The sequence below is a fragment of the Nycticebus coucang genome, chromosome 10 (assembly GCF_027406575.1).
Source record: "Nycticebus coucang isolate mNycCou1 chromosome 10, mNycCou1.pri, whole genome shotgun sequence".
Taxonomy (NCBI): domain Eukaryota; kingdom Metazoa; phylum Chordata; class Mammalia; order Primates; family Lorisidae; genus Nycticebus; species Nycticebus coucang.
In genome coordinates this window covers 57,807,288-57,822,117 of record NC_069789.1, presented here as the reverse complement: position 1 = coordinate 57,822,117, position 14,830 = coordinate 57,807,288, and the positions used below count along the sequence as shown (strand labels likewise).

Below are 14,830 nucleotides of genomic sequence, written 5' to 3'. Positions count from 1 at the left end.
TCCTGAGTTCAATAAAGTTTAAAAAGGAAAAAAAAAAAAAAAGTGTCAGAAAGGCTTTTTTTTTTAATGTGGACCTTTTAAAATCTCCTCATTAATATGAAACTCTTCAATAAACCCAAATGGAATTTTCCAGGAGACGATTGTTAGAAGTCATTCTAGGTCAGTGTGGTGGCTTATGCCTGTAATCTCAGCACTTTGAGAGGTCAAGCTGGTAGGATCATTTGAGGCCTGAAGTTTGAAACCAGCTTGAGCAACATACTAAGACCTCATCATCACAAAAAAAGAAAGAAAGAAATTAGATTAGCCAGGCATGCTTGTGCGTATAGTCCCAGCTACCCGGGAGGCTGAAGCAGGAGGATTACTTGAGCCTGGGAGTTTGAGGTTGCAGTAAACTATGATGACTCCTGCCTGGGCAACAGAGCAAGACCCTGTCTCTAAAAAAGTAAAATAGAGGCAGCGCCTGTGGCTCAGAGAGTAGGGTGCCAGCCCCATATACCGAGGGTGGCGGTTCAAACCCAGCCCTGGCCAAACTGCAACAAAAAAATAGCCAGGCATTGTGGCAGGCGCCTGTGGTCCCAGCTACTTGGGAGGCTGAGGAAAGAGAATCACCTAAGCCCAAGTGCTGAAGGTTGCTGTGAGCTGTGACGCCATAGCACTCTACCGAGGGTGACAAACTAAGACTCTGTTTCTAAAAAAAAATATAGATAGATAGATAGATAGATGATAGATAGATATCCTCCTAGAGTCATAGAAGGACAAAATTGGAAGACACTCTAGAGCCTAGTAAAAGATAACTATTTATTGGGAAAGGAATTTGAATCTAGACAAGTCCTACATGGAGGAGGAACCAATATAAAAACTGAGTTCACAATTCAGGATTTCTTAGGATATTGTTATGTTCTTACAGAAAATGAAATCTGTGCAAATACAAAGGACGCTTAATTGCAGATAACCCCAGGTAAGACAATAGACATATGCCAGGTACAGTGGCTCACACCTGTAATCCTAGCACTCAGGGAGGCTGAAGAGAGTGGATAGCTTGAGCTCAGGAGTTCAAGATTAGCCTGTGCAAGAGCAAGACCCTGTCTCTACTAAAAAAAGAAAAACTAGCTGGAAGCCAGGCAAGGTGGCTTATGCCTATAATCCTAGCACTCGGGAGCCGGAGGCAGATGGATTGCCTGAGCTCACAGGTCGAGACCAGCCCGGGAAAGTGCAATACCCCATCTCTAAAAAGTAGCCAGGTGTTGTAGCAGGTGCCTGTAGTCCCCACTACCTGGGAGGCTGTGACAAGAGAATCACTTAAGCCCAAGAGTTTGAGGTTGAGCCCACACTGTAAGCTGTGATGGCATGGCACACAAGTGAAACTTGTCTCAAAAAAGAAAAGAAAAACTCGTCGGGCATTACGGCAGGCGCCTGTAGTCCCAGCTACTCATGAGACAGAGGCAAGAGGATCACTTGATTGAGGTTGTTGTGAGCTCTGACACCACAGCACTCTAGCCTGGGCAACAGAGTTAGACTCTGTCTCAACAACAACAATAAAAAAAAAAAAGACAACAGACATAAAAGGAAAGATCTAGGTTTGTGTGTCTAAGGCCCCAAAGTGAAGGCCTTGGAAGTAAAGTTTCTCTATGACATTCTGCCATCCTGTTTCTAGCCTCTCATTCTCCCATAGAAACTAGACTTCCCCAAAGTACCATAGAAGCCAGAAGCCTTTCTCTCCAAAGCCAGCCATAAAACCTAAAATATTACTATTACCTTACCTTTCTGTGTAAGAGCTAGACATCAAGAAATTCTCTGACCTATCTTAGGTCAGAAGTCTTCCAATTCCAGGTCAGTTGCAGGGGCTCACGCCTGTAATCCTAGCACTCTGGAAGGCTGAGGTGGGTGCATTGCTTAAGCTCAGGAGTTCAAAACCAGCCTGAGCAAAAGCAAGACCCTGTCTCTGCTAAAAATAGCCAGGCATTGTGGCAGGCGCCTGTAGTCCCAGCCACTCGAGAGGCTGAGGCAAGAGGAAATCTTGAGCTCAAGAGTTTGAGGTTGCTGTGAACTACGATGACGCCATACCACTCTACCCAGGGCAACAGAGTGAGACTGTCTCAAAAAAAGGAGAAACAAAAAAGACTCCCATTCCAGAAAGGGTCTTGCCTCCTACTTGGGAAGAAGGAATGCTACATAGAGAGGTCAAGAAGAATCTGAACTGACAGGGCTTACCAGATTTCCCCAGCTCGGCCTATCAGCATTAGCTCATATTTTATCCAGCCATCATTCTATATGGCTATAAAGAGAAACCAGGACACACGAAAAGTTTATGAACCTCTGTTTAAAAATGAATAGTTTGTCTTGTATCTCTGGGTCTTTGTTCTGAAGGCTCCCGTGTCACTAAAACTGTGATTAAATAAATTTGTTGTGCTTTTCTCCTGATAACCTGTCTTTTGATGGCAGTCTCTACTGTGAACCTTATATTAGGGAGGATAGGGATCCCCCTCTTTCCTCCTCTACATTCTCTTTTCTACCCACTGCTATGTGACCTTGGGTCATCCACTTCACCCTCTGAATGCCAGCAATAACATCAGCCTCACCATTCACTCAGGGCTGTTGTGAAGATCAAAGGACAGAATGTAGGTGAAACACCATGATAACTAACCTCTGCACGGACATCTTCACGTGTATCATGCTATTCCTGATCCTCAGGGCCTGCAGGGCTATAGAACATTACTTCATCCACCCACTCATTCACCACTTGTTCACATTACTTTTTTTTTTTTTTTTTTTTTTGAGCCAGAGTCTCATTCAGTTGCCCTGGGCCATGGTGTCATAGCTCACAGCAACCTCAAATTCTTGGGCTCAACTGATCCTCTTGTGTCAGTCTCCCAAGTAGCTGGGACTACAGATGCCCACCACATCTGGCTAGTTTTTCTATTTTTAGTAGAGATGGGGTCTCACTCTTGCTCAGGCTGTTCTCCAACTCCTGAGCTCAAGAAATCCATCCACCTTGGCCTCCCAGAGTGCTAGGATTACAGATGTGAGCCACCGTGTGCCTGGCCTACACACAACACATGTTTATGATAGCTTACTTTGTGTCTATCATCAGGTCAATCTCAGAAGCCAGAGAGAATAGAGTGGCTCAGTGTTACTGGCATGAAAGGTCTGAAGTAGGGAATTGACAGGAGATAGGCCAGGCCAGGACAGCTTAGGTGGAGGATCAGATCACACCTTTTCAATTCAAAGAAGAAAGATTTGGTAAAGAGAAACAAGGGCACACAAAAAGTTTTTATTTTATAGGTGACAGAGAACCCAGGTGTGCACAAATGAAGCTGGAGAGTGATGTGACCAAAAGAAGCTTTCTGGTGGGGCGGCGCCTGTGGCTCAGTCAGTAAGGCACCAGCTCCATATACCGAGGGTGGTGGGTTCAAACCCAGCCCCGGCTGAACTGCAACCAAAAAATAGCTGGGTGTTGTGGCGGCCCAGGAGTTGGAGGTTGCTGTGAGCTGTGTGATGCCACGGCACTCTACCAAGGGCCATAAAGTGAGACTCTGTGTCTACAAAAAAAGAAAAGAAGCTTTCTGGTATGTTATAGGGGAGGATGTAGAAGATGCCTCCTTGTTTTCCCTTCGTCCCTCCAAATCCTCTTGGGCCTCTCTCTTCTTAGTAGGGGCTGGCTAATGGGAGCCATAACTAACTAAAGACAGGAGATTAGGGGAAAAGAGGTCAGAGGGATCCGGATATTTATCCTTCAGAATCCCTATTGTTGGAGACACTGGCTGACTGCTACCCTCAACCAAAGGTCACAGCTTCCGCCTATACTGTGGCTCATGCCTGTAATCCTAGTGCTCTGGGAGGCCCTGGTAGGAGGATCCCTCAATCCTTTGATCCAGGAGTTAGAGGCCAGCTTGAGCAAGAGTGAGACCACATCTGTACTAAAAATAAAAAAAATAGCCAGGTGTTGTGGTGGGGTGCCTATATTCCCAGCTATCAAGGAGGCTGAGGCAAAAGGGTGGCTTAAACCTAGAAGTGTTATTTGTTTGTTTGTTTGTTTGTTTGTTTATTTTGAGACAGAGTCTCACCTCGGTAGAGTGCCATGGTGTCACAGCTCACAGCAACCTCAAATCCTGGGTTTAAGTGATTTTCTTGCCTCAGCCTCCCAAGTAGCTGGGACTACAGGTGCCTGCCACAGTGCCTGGCTACTTTTTAGAACTGAGGTCTCACTCTGGCTTTGGCTCTGGCTCAGGCTGGTCCTTGGTCTCCCAGAGCACTCCCAAGAGTGCTCCCACAGTGCCTGGCGTAAACCCAGAAATTTGAGATTGCCATGAGCTAGGCTGACTTCATGGCACTCTAGCCTAGGCAAAAGAGTGAGACTCGGTCTCAAAAAATAAAACAAAACAAAGACCACAGCTTCCACCAGGTGGTTCTTTTTCCATCCTCCCTTCTCCCCTCACTGTCCCTTTCCCTTTCTGGATTCAGGTAATCATTCCCCTCCTTTGACTTTTCAGGCCTAGGGATATGAACATTGCTTTGTTACCAGCCCCTGTGTATTGCGCACTATTCCTTGGGTGTTTCCTATTCCTACACTCTACATACCCTTTATAAATCATCTGTTTTTTTGGAGGCAGAGTCTCACTTTATTGTTCCAGGATAGAGTGCCACGGGGTCAGCCTAACTTACAACAACCTCAAATTCCTGGGCTCAAGTAATCCTCTTGCCTCAGCCTCCCAAGTAGCTGGAACTACAGGCACCCTACCACAACACATGGCTAATTTTTCTATTTTTAGTAGAGATAGCAGGGGTGCGGTGGTAGGTGTGTCTCACTCTCACTCAGGCTTGTCTCAACTTCTGAGCTGGAGTAATCTCACACTTGGCTTCCCAGAATGATAGGATTACAGGCACTTGCCACCATGCCTATCCAATCATCTTTGTTTTTTAAGCTTTCCTCCAATTACTCCTCAAGTTGGAGTGTGCCATTTACTTTCTGCCTGGACCTAACCAATGCAGCTTGGAGTACATCCTGGGTGCTCAACAAGGAGGCCATAGCTATATTCTGCTAACTGTACCTGAGCTGTAGTGATGGGGATGAAAAGGAAGGGACAGATGCAACAATTGTTGATAGGAAATCAAACCAATAATATTTGATAATGTATTGAATACAGTGTTATCAGCTTTGGACTCCAGGTTAGAGGTGGTCAATGAAATTATGAATTATGTATGAGATAACCCAGGTAGATATAAAAAGGAAGAGAGAGGCCTGCAAAAGAAATCCACAAGAAACAACCAAGGAGGCAGAATTAAAACCAGAGACCACAGAGTGTCAGAAACTAGGGTGGGAGGGTGTCAGCGAAGAATGACTGGGTGATAAGAGCAGCAGGAATATCTGGGAATGTAGGGGGAGGAACCGCCCTTTCAGTTGGTGGGAAAGTCCTGGAGCTTGTGGAGTGTGAACAGTCATAGTTAAACCAGCTCCAGAGGGTTAACTAATAAGAGACACACTCTTTCTAGAAGCTTGGCAATTAAAAAGAAGGAGAAAGGCCTGGCGTAGTGGCTCACGCCTATAATCCTAGCACTCTGGGAGGCCAAGGTGGGTGGATTGCCCTGAGCTCACAGGTTCAAGACCAACCTGAGCAAGAGTGAGACCCCATCTCTAAAAAGAGCTGGACGTTGTGGTGGGAGCCTATAGTCCCAGCTACCAGGGAGGCTGAGGCAAGATAATCACGTAAGTCCAAGAGTTAGAGGTTGCTGTGAGCCGTGTGACATCATGGCACTCTACCTGAGGGTGACAAATTGAGACTCTGTCTCAAAAAAAATAAAAATAAAAGGAAGGAGAAATGTAAGGAGGGGAATGCAGGATCAAGGGGGACAATCTTGTTTTTCCTTTTTGAGATGGGCAAGCTTGAAAATGTTTATAAATTGGGGCCGCACCTGTGGCTCAGTGACTAGGGCGCTGGCCCCATATGCTGAAGGTGACGGGTTCAAACCATATGCCGAAGGTGGCGGGTTCAAACCCAGCCCCTGCCAAACTGCAACAAAAACAAAAAAATAGCCGGGTGTTGTGGCGGGCGCCTGTAGTCCCAGCTGCTCGGGAGGCTGAGGCAAGAGAATCGCGGGAGCCCAAGAGCTGGAGGTTGCCGTGAGCCGTGTGACGCCACGGCACTCTACCAAGGGCAGTAAAGTGAGACTCTGTCTCTACAAAAAAAAAAAATAAAATGTTTATATATAGAAGAAGACCGGGCGGTGCCTGTGGCTCAAGGAGTAAGGCGCCGGTCCCATATGCCGGAGGTGGCAGGTTCAAACCCAGCCCCCGGCCAAAAAACCACAAAAAAAAAAAAAAAAAAATAGACCAATGGCGGCACCTGTGGCTCAAAGAGTAGGGGCGCCGGCCCCATAAGCCAGAGGTGGTGGGTTCAAACCCAGCCCCCCCCAAAAAAAAATAAGAAGAAGACCAAGAAGAGAGAAATGCTGATGAATGAAAAAAATTGTCCCTTGGGCTCAGCACCTGTAGCTCAGTGGTTAGGGCACTGGCCACATACACAGGGGCTGGCAGGTTAGAACCCAGCCTGGGCCTGCTAAACAACGATGACAACAATAACAAAAAAATAGCCAGGCATTGTGGCAGGTGCCTGAAGTCCCAGCCACCTGGGAGGCCGAGGCAATAGAATCGTTTAAACCCAAGAGTTTGAGGTTGCTGTAAGCTGTGACATCACGGCATTCTACCGAGGGCAACATAGTGAGATCCGTCTCAAAAAAAAAAAAAAAGGCAGTGCCTGTGGCTCAGTGGGTAGGGCGCTGGCCTCATATACCAATGGTGGTGAGTTCAAACCCAGCCCCGGCCAAACTGTAATAAAAAAAATAGCCGGGCATTGTGGCGGGCACCTGTAGTCCCAGATACTGGGGAGGCTGAGGCAGGAGAATTGCCTAAGCCCAGGAGTTGGAGGTTGCTGTGAGCTGTAATGTCACAGCACTCTACTGAGGGTGATAAAGTGACACTCTGTCTCAAAAAAAAAAAAAAAAAAACTGATTAAAATCGTTACTACAATGAGTAAGAGCCATAGCTCAAACGAATTGTCAGCAGAACTGAGGTTACAGTGCCGTTGGATATTTTAAGTCGTCGTGGCTACAATCTGAAGGTTTTCATCATTTCTTTTGCAGCGCTTAGAAACCCAAATGTAGAACATTAGGTCTGGGCTTGGGGGATAGAAGGCAATAGGTGCAGTCAGTGGAGGCTTTTAAGGGGAAAGAAGGCTCCTGACATAAGAGAAGGCTGTGGGTATTGAAGAAGGGGCAGTAAAGGGACAGGGCTACCTCTAATCTTATTCCCTCTCCAATATTTTCTTCCGCACTGTAACCAGGGTGATCTTTCTAAAGCAAACATCTTCTTCCCCTGGTTAAAATCCAGTAGTGTGGGCTTGGCGCCCGTAGCAGAGTGGATATGGCATCTGCCACATGCACCAGGGCTGGCAGGTTTGAACCCAGCCTGAGGCAGCTGGACAACAATAACAACTGCAACAAAAAAATAGCCGGGCGTTGTGGCTGGCGCCTGTAGTCCCAGCTACTTGGGAGGCTGAGGCAAGAGAATTTCTTAAGCCAAGAGTTGGAGGTTACTGTGAGTTGTGACACCATGGCACTCTACCGAGGGTGACATACTGAGACTCTGTCCCAAAAAAAAAAAAGAAAAATACAGTGGTGTACAGGGAATGGTATTTTGGCCACGAGGTGGGGATTTTTGACTTTGGTTTTTAAACATTTGTATTACCAGAGCCTAGAACAGTGCCTGGCACATAAAATGTGCTCAATAAAATTTTGTCAAATGAATGTATGGCTCCCTATGCCTTTTTTATTTTGAGACAGTTTTATTCTGTTGCCTAGGGTAGAGTGCAGTGGTTCAGCTCCTTAAAGACAAGAAGACCTCCGGGGCAGCGCCTGTGGCTCCAAGGAGTAGGGTGCGGGCCCCATATGCCAGAGGTGGCGGGTTCAAACTCAGCCCTGGCCAAAAGCTGCAAAAAAAAAAAATAAAAAAAAATAATAATAATAATAAAAGAAAAGAAAAGAAAATCTCCATTGTGTTTACCTTTGAATTTCTAGGCCGAATTTCTAGGTCTGATTCATAGCTGGTACTCAAATTCTTGGTGAATGAGTAAATAAATGAAGACCTGGATATAGCTTACAGGAAGAAAGAATGACTGAGCTGGGCAATAAAGAGCTTGAGAATCTAATATTCAATGGGAATAATACCAACTAGGTTACTGTCCAGCACAGTGAATAATTTCTGTAATCTTAGCACTCTGGGAGGCTGAGGCGAATGGGTTGCCTGAGCTCAGAAGTTTGAGACCAGTCTGAGCAAGAGCTAGACCCTGGTCCCTGTCTCTAAAAATATCCAGAGGTTGTGGTGGGAACCTGTAGTCTCAGCTACTCGGAAGGCTGGGGCAAGAGGATTGCCTGGGCCCAGGAGTTTGAGGTTACTGTAAGCTATGATGCCACAGCACTCTATTTGGGGCAAGAGAGTGAGACTCTGTCTCAAAAAAAAAAAAAAGGAAGTGGCTAAAATCAACAGGAGAAGGTAATGAAATCTGTTTACCTGTGTTATATTCTGTCAGAGTTTTGCTCTAAGCTAGGACTAATCTATAAAACAAATTCAAGCTAAAATCAAAATGCAGTGTCTATGACGTTTTTTATTTTAAAATCCTTCAGTTGACTTTCTTTAGAAAGACTCAAGTATCTTTGAGAGATGAATGGATATTAGAGATTGGGGAGGGTTCTCTGTTAATATTTTATAAATGGATTGACTTCTTCAATCCTGTGGCTTTTTTTTTTTTTTTTTGAGACAGAGTCTCACTATGTCCCCCTTGGTAGAGTGCTGTGGCATCACAGCTCACAGCAATCTCCAACTCTTGGCCTTAAGCGATTCTCTTGCCTCAGCCTCCCGAGTAGCTGGGACTATAGGCGCCTGCCACAATGCCTGGCTACATCCTGTGGCTTTTACTGGCTTTGAAATCAATCTTTCTTCCCTACACCTTTTCAGTGACCCACAATACTGAAGGCTGCAGTGTTCAGGGAATATTTATCCCGTGTCTGAGCTCTTGATGCTGTGAGAGATTCTTGGGCTGCTAGCCTTCCAGTATTTACAGAAAGGAGGGAAGAAGGAGAGGGATTGGAGGGCCTATCCAAAACTCAAGATGCTCTAGTTTGGAGTCATTGGGTCAAAAACGTCATCAGCAGTTTCTGAAAACAACTTTCCCATGCTATACATCTTCCTTGTACTTTGTAACAATCTCAGCTACGGAATATGTATACAGTGATGACAGATGACTGGGTCTCTGAGTAGTCAGCTACACTTGGTGTTGGTTTGAGGAGTCCTGGGAACATTCTACACACCCCACACACACCCTATAGAGTTAATCCTGAGGTTTTTTTTTTTAGAGACAGAGTCTCACTTTATTGCCCTCGTTTGAGTGCTATGGCGTCACAGCTCACAGCAACCTCCAACTCCTGAGCTTAGGCGATTTCTCTTGCCTCAGTCTCCTGAGTAGCGTGGACTACAAGCACCCGCCAGAATGGCCAGCTATTTTTTTTGTTGCTGTTTGGCCGGGGTCACCCTCTGTGCATGGGCTGGCGCCCTACCCACTGAGCCACAGGTGCCGCCCTAATCCTGAGTTTTTTGAAAGACCGGTAACTCTGATGAGTAGGAAAGTAAACACATCTTTTTAAAAATTAGTGGGGATTTTGGACCAGGTCTATAATCCCAGCTGAGGCAGAGGGATCACTTGAGCCCAGGAATTCAAGTTTACAGTGAACTATGATCAGGACACTGCATTCCAGCCAAAATGAGACCCTGTCTCAATGAAAAAAAAAAAATTAATGAGGATCAATAAAATGATAAAGCAATCTATGGAATGGGAGAAAATATTTGCAAAAATCAGGGGCTAATATCCAAAATATATAAAGAACTCATATAACTCAACAGCAATAAAACCCAAATAATCTGATTTTTTATTTGTTTCAAGCTTTCTTTTTGTTTGTTTGTTTTTGTTTTGAGACAGAGTCTCACTTTGTCCCCCTGAGTAAAGTGCCATGGTGTTATAGCTCACAGCAACCTCAAACTCCTGGGCTTAAGTGATCCTGTTGCCTCAGTCTCCCCAGTAGCTGGGATTATAGGCACCTGCCACAAAGCCAGATAGTTTTTTCTAGTTTTTTTAGAGACAGGAGTCTTACTCTTGCTCAGACTAGTCTTGAACTCATGAGCTCAGGCAATCCACTTGTTTCAGCCTCCCAAAGTGCTAGGATTACAGGTGTGAGCCACTGCACCTGTCCTAATCTGATTTTTTAAATGGGTAAAGAACCTAAATAGACATTTCCCCCCAAAAGACATACAATGGCTAACAGGTATTTGAAAAGGTGCTCAATATCACTAATCATCAGGGAAATGCAAATCAAAACCAGGGTGATATAATCACCTCACATATGGTAGGATGGCTATTCTTTTTTTGAGACAGAGCCTCAAGCTATTGCTTTGGGTAGAATGCCGTGGCATCACAGCTCACAGCAATCTCCAACTCCTGGGTTCAAGTGATTCTCCTGCCTCCGCCTCCCAAGTTGCTGGGACTACAGGCACCCACCACAACACCGGGCTGTGTTTTGGTTGCAGCTGTCATTGTTGTTTGGTGGGCCCAGGCTGGATTCGAACCCGCCAGCTCAGGAGTATGTGGCTGGTGCCTTAGCTGCTTGAGCTACAGGTGCCGAGCCAGGATGGCTATTCTTAAAAAGTCAAAAGATAACAAGTGATGGTGAAGGTGTGGAGAAAAGAGACTTTATATACTGTTGATGGAGATGTAAATTGGTACAGCCATTATGGAAAACAGTATGGAGGTTCCTCAAAAAAATTAAAAATAAAACTGTACAAACCAGCAATCCCACTTCTGGGAATATATCCAAGGGAAATCAAATCAGTATGTTGAAGAGATACTTGAACTTCCAAATTCATTGCAGCATTATTCATAATAGCCAAGATATGGAAACAAGCTAAGTATCTGTCAACAGATGATTGGATAAAGAAAATGTGATATATCTATATAATGGAATATTGTTTGGCCATAAAAAGGAGGAAATTCTGCCATTGGTGACAATATGGATGAATTTGGAGGATTATTATGTTAAATGAAATAAGCAAAACACACAGAACAAATACTATATGATCTCACTTATATGTGGAATACAAAAAAGAAAAAGTGAACTCATGGAAACAGCAGAATAGTTGTTGCCAGGGGCTAGGAGGTGGGGGGATGTTGATCAAAAGTTTCAAACTTTCAGTTATAAGATGAATAAATTTGGGGGATCTAATGTACAACATGACTATACTACTGCATTGTATACTTGAAATTTGCTAAGCCCGTAGATCTCAGGTGTTTTCACCACACACACGGTTAAAAAAAATTAGTGGGGGAAATTAAACTTAATAGAATTCCCAAATAGAAATTCTGAAAGTTTAGCTTGCCCTCTAGTGGCAAAATTAAGTTCAACAGTCTACAACAAGAGAAGCTTCAAGAAGCACTCCAGGAAGATTTTATGCTAAGTAAGGCGCAAGATAGCGCTTGCAGTGTGTTCTTAATGCAACACTGGTGCAGCGGGTTTGTTTCATGCCACATCGGGTAGACTTTGTGTTAACAAGCCAAACTTCTAATAGCTTGCCATTGCCTATAGGATAAAATTCACCTTAGCCTGATAGAAACCTGGTCAGCTGGCCCTACCTCTCCCTACCTTTCTCCACTCCAGCCAGATTAAGTTATTCTCTGTCCACTATAAATACAACTTGCACTGGCCACATTTCTTCCAGATTTAGTGTTTTACTTCTGTGTTGTGCCTGGCTCACTGCTGTGGAAATAGTAGATACTCAATAAGAAATTTATTGATTGGTTACTCTCATTCAGTCTATTTAACTTTATCTTTTTATATTTATTTACTTGTTATTGTTTTAGCTTAATTTGAGAGTACAAAGAAATAGGGTCAATGTTTGCATTTTTAGGTAGAGTCCCTCTTATAATTGTGTCCCGCCCCAAGAGGTATGCCATACCCCCTAACATTGTGCCCTTTTTTTTTTTTCCATACTGTAGAATTATCTTTTTATTTTGGGTAAAAACCCACAGTCATTTTGGGAGCTGTAATTAAGATTTAACAGCATTATAATTCTAACGAATAACTTAAATATCCTTGTGAGATAAATATAATAATATTTTATGGGTATTTTGGAACCCCAGTATTAAGACTACAAATACACACTAGCCTACATCTATCACCAATGACTCATGCTGTTTCTTTCTAATGAATTGACCATTACATTTCCAAAGTTCTGAAATGGCCAACAGATCATAGAAAGATAATTCTTTAGGCTCCTGCTTGAAACCAACAGCTTCAGCAAACTGCTGGCCTTGATTCAGGGCCAATAACATTGTACCCTTTAAGTGGAAGCACACCCTTCCCCTTTCCTCCCCTCTCCCTGCTCCCTCATTCCCCACCCCAACCTTGGATTGATTTGTGGTTTTCCTCTTATGTGGGAGTGTATTCGATTGTCTACTGGCTTCATATTAGTATTGAGTACACTGGATTATTGCTTCTCCATTCTTATGATACTTTACTAAGAAGAATGTGTTCCAGCTCTATTCAGGTTAATACAAAAGATGTAAAATCTCTATCTTTTTTTTACTTTTTGGCCGGGGCTGGGCTTGAATCTGCCACCTCTGGCATATGGGGCCAGCGCCCTACCCCTTTGAGCCACAGGCGCCACCGAAATCTCTATCATTTTTAATGGCTGAATAGTATTCCATGGCATATACCACAACTTGTTAATCCATTCCTGGGGTGGTGGGCACTTAGGTTGTTTCCACATTTTGGTGATTGTAAATTGAGCTGCAATAAACAATCTAGTGCAAATGTCCTTATGTAAAAAATTTTTTTTTCTTCTGGGTAGATGCCTAGTAATAGGATTTCAGGATCAAATGGGAGGTCTAATTTGAGTTCTTTGAGTATTCTCCATATTTCCTTCCAAAAAGGTTGTATTAGTTTGCAGTCCCAAGTCTATTTAACTTTATTATTTTTACTTATTTATTTATTTATTTGAGACAGAGTCTCAAGCTGGGTAAAGTGCTGTAGCGTCACAGCTCACAGCAACCTCAAACTCTTTTTTTTTTTTTGTAGAGACAGAGTCTCACTTTGTGGCCCTCGGTAGAGTGCCGTGGCCTCACACAGCTCACAGCAACCTCCAACTCTTGGGCTTAAGCGATTCTCTTGCCTCAGCCTCCTGAGTAGCTGGAACTACAGGCGCTCACCACAACGCCCGGCTATTTTTTGGTTGCAGTTTGGCCGGGGCTGGGTTTGAACCCGCCACCCTCCGTATATGGGGCCGGTGCCTTACCGACTGAGCCACAAGCGCCGCCCGCAACCTCAAACTCTTAGGCTTAAGCGATTCTCTTGCCTCAGCCTCCCAAGTAGCTGGGACTACAGGCGCCCACCACAATGCCCGGTTGTCATTGTTTTGTGGGCCCGGGCTGGATTTGAACCTGCCAGCTGGCGCCCTAGCTGCTTGAGCTACAGGTGCCCCGCCAGTCTATTTAACTTTAAACAGCTGGTTTTGTTATCCTGAAGGAAAGGGAACATGATGTAACAAGCCTGAGGGCAGGAAAAAAACTTGAAGACCCCTTCGTCTATTGCTTGGCCCTCTAAGGAGGCCTGGACAGACACCATTTTTCTTCTTTAAAAATTTATAAAAATTTATCTATAACTTATGTTCACATTTCATTCATAGAAATGCAGCAAGAAGTTTTTCCTTATCTAACACAGCGGGTGCTTGAGAAATATGTCTAACGAAATAAATGTCTATGTTCAGCTCATTAAGATTTCTTTTATACATCTCTGACTGCCACTTGTTCAAATTCAACTCTGGTCATGTAGTCTCCATACTTAAAACTCAAGGCTACTGTTCATGTTATAAACCCCTCCTTTCTGTTCATCCTCATCTCCTGCCATATCACTTTATGTTCAAAATGGTTTGCTTTTGTAAATGTTTTCTTTCCTAGATGGTTAGTAGGACCCATATCCTACTCTTCTTAGGCACGGAGCCTAAGCCATAATAGATGATCAATAAATGTTTGTTGAATTAAATCACTCTTTCCTGGTGCATTTTGAACCAAGAGTAGAAGAGTGTTTCTTCTACTCTTACCATGGAAAAAGTAAAATAATAGTAAAACTTTAGTTTTAGAAGGTATTTTAGAGACCATCTAATCAATTTGCTTTATTTTTTAGATGGGGAAACCCAGGCCTGTTTAGAATCACACAATTTGTTAGTTTTTGTTCTCAAAGACTCAGACAATTGTAGGAAAGAAAAATTCCTCCAACTGTGGCTGAGCTATTTTGTTGTTCATTGTGTTCAGAAGCCTCTACTTCCTGGAAACAAAATATGAATTCCCTTATCAGTTTTTGAAATTTTACAATCCTGTGTTCCGCACGCTATGTGTCAGGATTGATAAAACTGATTTAAGGAAAACCTAGGCTGATCTGGAGATTTTTATTCTTAATACTCCATCTTGCTTTTGCTGTTGCATACTGCTTTGGAAGGATTCATTTTGTGAGTCTGTCTTGAAAACTGCAACTTGCCTGATAGGGATGGAAAGGTGACAGTTCAATCCAAATGTAAATTAAAAGTCTAAACTTTCTCCCACAATCAAAATTCAGACCCACCTTTCCACAGTCACTTCTATTTTCCTATAGTATTAGCTCTTTTGTTCATGAATCAAATGTATCTTTCCTCCTTTTGTTCTAACTCAAGCTTATCTAACAGCTATATCAACTGGTAAAT

At 43.7% G+C, this 14,830-nt stretch overlaps 1 non-coding gene across 1 annotated transcript; it reads right to left on the bottom strand.

The window, feature by feature from the left end:
- Positions 1-12,285: 12,285 nt before the first annotated feature.
- Positions 12,286-12,422, bottom strand: LOC128597986 (small nucleolar RNA SNORA2/SNORA34 family). Its single transcript, XR_008383515.1, has one exon. It is a non-coding gene; the product is annotated as a small nucleolar RNA SNORA2/SNORA34 family (small nucleolar RNA).
- Between the last annotated feature and the right edge of the window lie 2,408 nt (positions 12,423-14,830).